This window comes from Rhinolophus sinicus, chromosome 4 (assembly GCF_057876585.1).
Source record: "Rhinolophus sinicus isolate RSI-liver-muscle chromosome 4, RSI-T2T, whole genome shotgun sequence".
Classification (NCBI taxonomy): Eukaryota; Metazoa; Chordata; class Mammalia; order Chiroptera; family Rhinolophidae; genus Rhinolophus; species Rhinolophus sinicus.
This window is the reverse complement of record NC_142504.1, coordinates 114,077,293-114,087,299: the sequence shown is the minus strand read 5'-3', so window position 1 is coordinate 114,087,299 and position 10,007 is coordinate 114,077,293. Positions and strand designations below refer to the sequence as shown.

Genomic DNA, 10,007 nt, shown 5'->3' with positions numbered 1-10,007 from the left:
AATGTTTGGTGTAGAGCTAATTATTTCTAGTTGGGCTCTGCCAGCTTTTATACAAACTCCTTTAGTCTCCTAGGTTGTTTTATAATAATGTCTTGAGTTAAGACTTAAATAATATTACACATATTATCCTAATAATGGCTCTATTTGGTAGTGCTTGATTTCATTAGCTTGGTGCCATCTTTTTTTAATTATTATTTTATTAAGGTACAATTGACATATAACATTAAGCGTGGTGCCATCTTAAGGACTTATTCATAGTGGTGTTTTTTTCTATATATTATGCTTTCTTAGGAAATAATTCATATCATTATACCTGTTCAGAGAGAGCATTGATACAATTAAAAATTTAGGAATAAGAAATGAAAAAAAGAGGTCCAATTTTGTGAAAATAAATTTTCAAGTGAAGTTATAATGCCAATTATTTTATTTGGATGAAACCTTTCTGAAGGAAATGATAACAAGTGCTGCCCGTGAATGTCTGCTGTTTGCCAGATTACAGAAACAAATTCATTGCAAAAACCACTATGTTGAGGGACACAGTAGAGATAGAAGTGAAAAATACATGCCTCCTGTCTTCAAGAAATGTGAAATATAATAATACACAGTAGTAACGGCTACATGAAAACACAGTATTTAAAATAGCAATGCATACCAGCTATAGAAAATTTCACAAGATTGATGAGTAGGTAGTATCTTTATTTTACAGATGTCATTTCAGATTTGAAGCTATCAGATCAAGCCATGTTGAATAAAGATGGCTTGGGAAATGTGGGATTTAATATTAGCATTTCTTCACAATTGAGACTGGCCTTGGTGCAGAGAACACAATGGACAAGGCAGGTGGAATAGATCTGGGAGGGAAGTGAGCAGAGAGTATAGAGGAGAGTAAGCATCTCTGACTTCAGTGGGGCTGGCGTCCAGGAGCTATGGCTGGACATGTAAGTTGGGACGCACAACCAAGGACAGTATGCATCAGAAAAGGAACAGAATCTTGTCCTATGGAAAAGAGGAATCTCCTGGCTGTTTTAGGGTCGCTTTTCATAAATGGTGGGCATTTGATGTGTGGTTGTAGAGTGAAGAATCCTATTGGGGTAGAGAAGGTAGGGAACTATTATCATTTAGAAGGCCATTGCAAAACGTTACAAGTTAAATACTCTCTTGATATTTTTCATTTTCTAGTCATGTTGTTCTTTATTGTAAACATGCAATAGTTTGTTTACACAGAACATTTGGCACTCTCCTCATAAATGGTTACAGAGAAATTAATCATGTGATACTAAATTGTTTTTCAAACTATGCTGAAAAAAAACTCTACATGAAATGATGAAAACAAGGTGAGGACAAATTTTAACCCATGAACTTCATTGAAAAGAAAACCCGAAATATATTTTTTATGCGTGATGTCTTTGGCCGTGCACACATAGCCTACAGTTCCGAGACCTGTTGGGAATTATATTGAAATATGAAACAAATACAATGGTCCTATAAAACGTGTCCATGGAGACCAGAAGTCTTTCACAGATGATCTATTTCACTCACTGTTACAGCCATAGACATTTCTGCCTAATGTATGTAGACTCCAATCATTTAAACAACAAAGGAGCAGTTGTGGGGTTAATATTTTCACTGGCCTTCATAATGCAGACAACTAAGAAATAGAAACTTAGTTTGTCCTTTGCCTCTTAGAAATAATCCTGCAACATACCATTTCTCACACCAGTTTTACTAGATATAGTTAATACCAGCCCTATTCTGTCAATTAAAATTATTATGTTTAGTAAACACAAACAATTCATGGGCAAAAGCTTTCCTGAAAGAAAGGGTTTATTGAGCCAAATGCTAGCTGGACTAGGATGGGGTGTGGAGCGTGATGTGGACACCCCAACAGGTGACTGGGCAGGAAGGGCCTCGGGACTGCTGTGCTAGGGTTAATGGTGCTCCCGCGTGGGTCCAGTTTGGGGAAGAAAGATGGAAGTGGTTTGAAAAGATTGAGATTGGCTACGGATAAGGGGGGCAGACAAAAGGTAGAGCAGGACACTCCTGGGATAGGTGAATAGTTCTAAGGAAGAAGTACTTGATGTTTATGCTTCTGGATTTGTCCTGGGCAACAGTCCGGAAAGTTCACAGGTACGCAGGAAGCAGAGGTGCCTGGTGAGCAGAGGCACCTGCTATTCTCTTCAGATAATTGGAAAATAGCCACCTGGAAGATAACTGAACGTTTCAACATCCATTCAGGAAAGGAAGCAGTCTCTTGTTGCTTTTGTCCTGCAGTTGTTAACGCATTAACCTCTCCTGTCTGTCCCTTCCACCCTCCAGCCTGCTGTAATTTCATTAAGGACAACTCAGAATGTTCTCCTTGTCACACTGTATGAATTTGTGAAACTCTCCATTTACTATTGGCGTCGAGATTTCTTTTTTTAATGCCTAGTTTGAACTATTCCAGGAACCTACAATAACATCCATTTAGAAATAATGAAAACGGAATCTATTTATCTATTTCTTTTGTGAATCCAAGTCTTCCTGAATGCATTCTTACTAACCATTGCTGAAGCACCCTCATTAGGCTAATTGACTATATTACAGTCCTTTTGGATTCTGTGAAATCTTTCATGTCCTTGGAAAGTACCAGCTAAAAAAATTACATGCACTAAGATATATACCAGTTGCAGAAGGGCACCTTGGGATGCATGCATTATAGACAAGAATTCATCACCACCTGACAGGCCCTTTATTTTGCTCACCTGCTCATGCGGTGTGCACCTGTGGCACACCGGCCTCCGCGTGGGAGCTGTTTGGGAGGCATCCAAGATGAAAGCTGCTGTTAGAGATTTCTTCTTTCATACCCACCTTTTGATTTTCTTCCCCTCACTATTACAGTCTGGATCCTAATTTGGATTCCTTTCACTGCTTGTCCATCATTCTTTCAAAAAAAAAAAAAAAAAGCTTCTGCTGCAGGGGTCTGAAGAAAGGACCAACTACAGCAGCTGAACCTCCTTTTTCCAGAGACGATCGGTGTGAAGGTAACATCACTGTGCTTTCCTTCCTTCCAGCACTTTCATGCGAGCATCCCGAAGCCCTTTGCTAAGCACTGACAGGTTCCCCAATGTATTTTGTCATGATCTTACAAAACGGATCAGTCCATGACATGCCAAGTGCAAGCTTTCTGGGGAGAGTGGTCTCAGGAAAACAATAGCAGTTTACAGATTGTGCATGTGTGTGTGTGTGTGTACACCAAGTGTTTTAAATTTCAGCATTATTTAAAAAAGAATTAATGTGTTTATCCAAAAATATTTTTATTCCATACCTAGGGTGTTCCAGGTGTCTGCAAGGTAATGGGTACAATCATGTTCCTTACAAGATGGACCACGTTCAGCAGCAGCCCTCAGACTTCAGGTGCGTCAGAATCTCCTGGGGGGGCCTGGTTGGTGATTCATGGGTCTGGACAGCGGCCCTGAATTTGAGCTCCAGGGGACCCTGACACTCTCCGAGAAACACTGCAGAGGTAATTGTATCTCCTGTGGTAATTTGACATTCGAGTATGTGGCCGAATAAAATGCAAATGTTGCTGTAAGGAAGGATGGAGGGGAGCTAAGATGGGCGCAGGAGTTCACGCTAGAGCCTGCCGGTTTTCCAGAGCAGCTTAGAAATGGAGAGCAAGAACGGAAAACCATCAAATCACTAAGGAGGTAGAAAACGGAGTGAAAGTTTAAATCACTTGGGGATACTGCTAGCTGTAGGGCTGTACGGGGGGCCAACAGAAAATGTGACTAAATAATCTAGGGTAATTTACAGGTATTGCTGGTATTTAAAAATTAAGATCTATAAAATCTACAAACAGTTTGTTTCTCTCTGGTCTAACAAAGAAAGAGAAGAGATGCAAACACAGATCCATACTCCACAGTTTTGACCCTACTTTTTGGACACATGGTAGATACGGATCCTGCAAAATTTAATTCCCTGTATAGTTGCATATTTCTCTTACACACAGATTTATTCGGAGGTATGAGGGTGAATGTGTAACAGCTGGTGAGTTTTGAGGGTTAGGAGGGAGTCCTCTTTCATAGCATTTGCCCATAGCCAATTTTTAACTGTCAACATTTTAAAATCCAGCTATTGCAAAATTCTTAAAAATTTAACAGTTAGCTCTTGTGATTCAGATCAATTACTCTTAAATCAGGTTAGTTACACCAGCCTAGGTTTAGATATTAAAAAGCATAGATGTGTTTATTGTAATCTTGTTGTTTTAATAGAAAAAGGCAACTTAATATTTAAAGAATATGTCTTCAATTATTAAAAAAATAAAAAATTAAAATGTCACAAGCAAAGGCATAAGTAAACCTCGTGGTGGCTGAGAAAATTTTAAAGTACTCCCCTCAAAGGCATTAAAATTAAAATCCCCTCAAAGGATAAAAATTAATTATCTTTACTGACTCTTCTAATACACCCATTATATGTTTTTAGAACTTTATTTTCTTTAAAAAGTATTCATTGAACTTCAGGGGAGGATAAATAATTTCCCCTCTACCCTTCTAGGTTCTTGGCTGAGACCCCACAATAAAAGACAGATTAAGAGGAAAAAAGAAAACAGAAGTTTGATAACATGTATTCCTTTTATAAATGGGAGCAACTCAGGGTAACTAACTCCTGAAAAGACCCCAGCCACTACTTTAAATACCTCCTCCAGCTAAAGACAAAAGACGTTGGGTTGGGGGGGAGTCAGACAAACTGTTGACTTAAGCATAATGATGGACATTCAAACACATATAAGGCTTTAGAAGATCACAGAAAATGAAACACCTATTTAAAACCATAAATCATAGGGGGCATGGACAAGTTTATTGGCCTTACAGACCTGTCATCAGTGTTCCATGGTCTCAGAACTATGTATCACTAAAGTGTGATTACCTCCCTTTTTGTCTTCAGCCACAGGAGGTGTTCACACTCACAGAACTACTCTTGGAATTCCAAAGTTATTCAAAACCAGTAGATTATGGATTGAATCTGGAAGACATTATTTTTTAATGGGAGGCCAATATAAATTTTTACCATGCAACTTAAATATCATTTCAATTTTTATTTTTATAGAAATAGCTCTTCTTTCTATAGCTACAGTATTGACACAAGATTTGTAAAAATAGTTATTTCATTGCTGTAATGAAAAGATTGACAATTAAATGAAAGCAAGTGATAATTCTTTTTTCTTAGCTTTCAACTGGAGATTTTTTATTTTATTTTGTTGTTTTTTTTAAGGCATAAAAGGAATATCCATTAACCTCACTTGATAGATTTATGTAAATTTACTTATTTTGATTACATTTTCTTTTCCAACAGTGAATAACAGAAACAAGTACTTTATACAGAATTTCATAGGTAGAACAGCTACTAAATAATTATGTCCATTAAGTTCCCAAATATTTATGTATCATTTTGAAATGAGAATGAGAAACATCTCATTATAACTGAAAAAGCTGACCAACCAATAAAATACATTCTCCACAGAACTCAGAAATTAACTGCTGCTTTATCCTCTTAGGCTGATGTTCACAAAGGAGTCTCATACCCTGAAATTTGCTTTTTAAGAGAAATGCTTTTAAAATTAAATATATTTATACATACATCATTAGTCATGTAGCTAGTTTGTTTTTCAAGTAGTGGAGGAGTATGGCTTATTTAAACAAAAGAAAAATGTACAAACATTCCAGCAATAATTGTCACCACCTACATTATGGCCATGTGTATGGTTTCTTTTTTCTTTCTTTTTTTTTTTTTACTTAGCAATTACTTATACAAAGCCTTTGGCCTAGCAGAAAATATGTTTTAAATTGTTGTCATTTTTCAGTATAAATGTAATAACTTTCTAGGAAACACTATAGATGCAATCCTTTATTTAACTGTCATAGGAATATATCTATAGTATGCACATTTAAATTATAAGCAGTATATGAATAATATAAACAGAAAAAATGTTTCTAGTCCTAGTATCATCTTATTTTTGTACTCTAATCAAGTAAAAAATTGTGATTTCTTTAATTCTGCAAAAAATATTACAAATCTAAGTATAATAATTTGGGTTCTACTTTATAATTCTTCAATGATGACTGCTGGGTATTTGATTTATGTACACATAAATGGTGAAAAACTAATACATAGTTTAAGAATGACTTCACATAACATGCAGACATAGTTGTAGTGAAGGATAAGTTATTAAAATAAGAAATTAATTTACTATAATTATTAAATCATGGACTAGATTAGCAACAAGTGAGTGATTAATGGACGTTTTCCTCTTGTGAGATTTCAAAACAGAATAGATGCCACAGTACTTGGATGGATATACATTTATCTTTCTAAGAAATTGACATTGGACCAGGAAATTTCTTACGGCCATTTTTATCCATCTGTTAATACTAGTTAAAATTATTTTTCAACTCGAGAAAGGTGCCCTTTAGCTTTAAATTAAAGCCAGTTTATTAAATTCTGTAAGTTTAAAACTTGAATGTCTACGTGATATTGAAGTCGGCCTCCATTTCTGTTTCAGATGGAATCCCTGCGACTTTGTCCGCTATCACTAGAGGTGACTCAGGCATGTGCTAGTCTCATCACCTGTGAGTGACTATGAATGGAAGTGGGTATATGCCTACTATTTCAAACATAAGAGGACAATGTTTTCAACTGTTCATTAGATATTTTTACCTTGAAATTGCTGTACAAATTTAAAAGGAATGACATGCGAGTTAAAGGAGTTTTGAGTTCCTGTGATGCACTGGGCAAGTTAATGCTAAGTCTAATGAACATCTTGAGAGTCCTATGGAAACCATTTCTCATCTCTAGTAGCATCTAAAAAAAGTGGTTAAATTATTAGCCTGTATTTCTATCAAGGTTTATAGTGGCAGGAACAAGTGTTTCTCTTTGCAAATGTGAAGCCTGGTATTGGCGACATGAAACATCTTAACGCAGTGACGGGCTGCTCAGCATTGGACACCAGTCTTGGAGGGGAGATGGAGTCCTGATTGGTAGCATTTGCTGATTTCCGTGGTGTCACTACTTTGCGATGGCGGAGTTGAAGCTACCAACATGCCAGTGAGGATTCACTGGGCAGAGTTGTGCAAAGATGTGCACACCGTTATTCAGTATTTCTAGCTTCCAGATAATAGCTTCCAGATAATAGATGTGAGTATAGTTAGTAGTAAAATGTGATAACAAATATTAAAAAGTGATGATTTTTTGCACACTACCTTTGTTTTAGCATAATTCAATTGTAAATTTACCTAATTTTTAGTAGCATTTGTGTTTAATAACATTTGTGTTTAATAACTGGCACACCAAATTCCCAACATTTTAACAATCAGCTTATACCATAACTGGTATACGCTACCCAGCAACTTAACTGCCACACGGAGCTCTTCTTGAGAGATCTTGAAAACAATGAGGTATAATTAGGAAAGCTAAATGTACTAAAGTGTTTATCAGGAATAGGCCCACTGACCAGATGGGGGGCATATTGAGAGGAGTTTGTACCTCATCCCTGGTGATTGCAGATGTGTGGGGAGAGATGTGAGGAAATTGTATAGAGCAGTTTAAAACAAACAGCCACAGCTCCTAAAAGATAACAATTTTCAAGCTATCCAAAGCATGTCTTTCAAAGATGTCCATTTCTTTCTTGCCTTTACCATTTAAGAAATTGTCCTTCTGGGCTTGTTTTTGTTGGTTTATGTCGAACTGCTTTCCTCCAAACTTTCCTGTTCCGTGCCGCACTTATAATCCCCCCTTACTGACTGGCTGTGTTTATTACCTTTTGTATGAAGGTTCTGTGTTGAGAGCCAGTTATGAGTTTCTGTCCCAGTGGACCCCATGATGAAGTTGACGCGGGCTGTCATTCAGCGCTGTGTAATAGCCTCAGATGGGGAATACAGAAGTGCCGGATTATATTGATAGAGTCATAGCTGCAGTTTGGCTGACAACTCTCATGTCTCCTAGGCCAGGTTTATAATATTGAGAAATATTTCTGGTAGCATGTCGTCCCATTGAGTCATTTGGAGTGGAGATGAGGATTTAGATTTCTAGCTGTTTATTCTGATAATTCTGATAATATGCACAGCGTTGAAATGACATAGTAAAGCCAAACCGATAAGTCAAATCTGCAGAAAATAACAGTAGCAAAAACCCAGTTGTGTCAAAAATCATCGTTCATCACTCAGTAGAAAGGATTTTTCTAGTTAAAATATTCATTGTCTAAATAATGCATATATCTTCAAGTTTAACAATTATTTCATAAGTACCTGAGGTAGAAATCAAGAGATAAGTAGTTAAAAGATTGCATTGTTTTGTTTTCTTTGCTGACAAGTAGATTATGCATTGGCACACCCAAGTGTCATGGTTACTATTCAAAAGTATTTTCTAGTTTGGAATACATTTTTGTTTTGTTTTTAATGCCACTCTATGGCCAACCTAGTGTGAAAAGAAAAACAACCAAAACTCTTTTTTCACATTATAAAATGCTGTTTTAAAGACCTGGTACTGACATCTTCCAAGAAACTGTAAAATAATTCCATCTAGAACTTCCTTATGCTGTATTTTTTATACATTCTTCAGATTGCCATCATTATATATTACAACAAGATTAGAAATTATTGTGATATCACAAAGAAATAACCAAACCTAATAAAGAAAGCAAGATAAGTATGAGGTTAAAAGCATGAGCGTGGTTGACTATGGCTAATGTTTGTGTGGGAAATTTAGTGGTTTTACAATCCTTTTCAAATTTCCTCTTTTTTTCACAGTATCACTAGCCACGTACTGGAAAACAAGAGGATTGAAATATGATAGAAGACATCTTTTTCTCCTCAGAAAGCACAGCTCACTTGTTAATAGAAATTACAGAGTGCTTTATTTTCCTCTTCTCTTCATCTTCCCTTTTAATCCAATGAAATTATAGTTCTTACACCCAGATATGGTTAGAAACCAAACTGATGATATGACAACAAAAAAGTATTTGATTTGCTTATTTTATATGCACTCACAAATTTCTTGGTGTGTGCATGTGTGCACACTTGTGTGTTTGTGTTATCATTTCCCTTAGATTTCTGATTCTGTAAGTTCAAATCTCAATGCTATAAAATAATTTGTAAGTCAGTGAAGATTTCTGATGAATGTATTTGATTTATAGTCAGAATTGAAGACATGACAGAGATGGAGAGTCAAATTCCTCCATTGATGCTGACTTTCCAATTATATTCAAACCAATAAAAGAAGTTGTTCTCTGGTGAAAGACGTTTAGAAGTGGGTAAAAATAACTCCTAACTTAAAAATTAGGAAGGATGAAAGTAATAAATGTTACTTTTTTATAGTTTAAATTTTATTTTATTTTAAAAGTCAAATTTATTGGAAGATTCTAATGAAAAGCAATACTTAGTGTCATGGCACTGTATCAAACAGGCAAGGTTTGTCACATTGTCAAGTTTGTAAATTAGGTGAAGGGAAGATGGGAGTGTTTGATAGAAGGATTATTACATTATCACTTTTTATTACTTTGTTATTGTCATGGTTTTCTGGTAGGCAAGAATTTGGCATCAGTCAAGTATGTATACTGCAACTTAATAATGTAGGCACTTGGCTGGTAATGACCGAGTAGAATGACATAATGAGTCTAGATGAGTGTCACAGTAGGTATATAATTTATATTCTGCCTGCTTCCAAAACCTTTCCATTGTCTTAACACACACACAAAAAAACTGTAAAGTAAAAATTCTCAAGATAAAACAGAATAAATAGATATCAAACCTATTAAATGAGTAAATTTTCCTTTGCATTTTTGACAGCTAAGATAAAAATTAGTGAATGCAATGAAGCACTTTATTAAACTGGATATGTGTAAGGAATAATTCTAGGTGTTTCAGGTGACACAAAGATGAGAATGTAATCATTTTTATCATGTGAAACAGAAGGCAGGTTTATGTGCAGAGTGAAACTTTTCTAAAACCTAAATGGTGGTGCCTCTATATATAGAA

General features: G+C 35.8%; 1 long non-coding RNA gene across 1 annotated transcript in view; it reads right to left on the bottom strand.

Moving 5' to 3' along the window:
- Positions 1-4,459: 4,459 nt before the first annotated feature.
- Positions 4,460-10,007, bottom strand: part of LOC141573126 (uncharacterized) — a 546,728-nt gene continuing 541,180 nt past the window's right edge. Inside the window, exon 6 of the long non-coding RNA XR_016021212.1 lies at positions 4,460-8,138. This is a non-coding gene — a long non-coding RNA (uncharacterized LOC141573126). The remainder of the gene's footprint in view (positions 8,139-10,007) is intronic.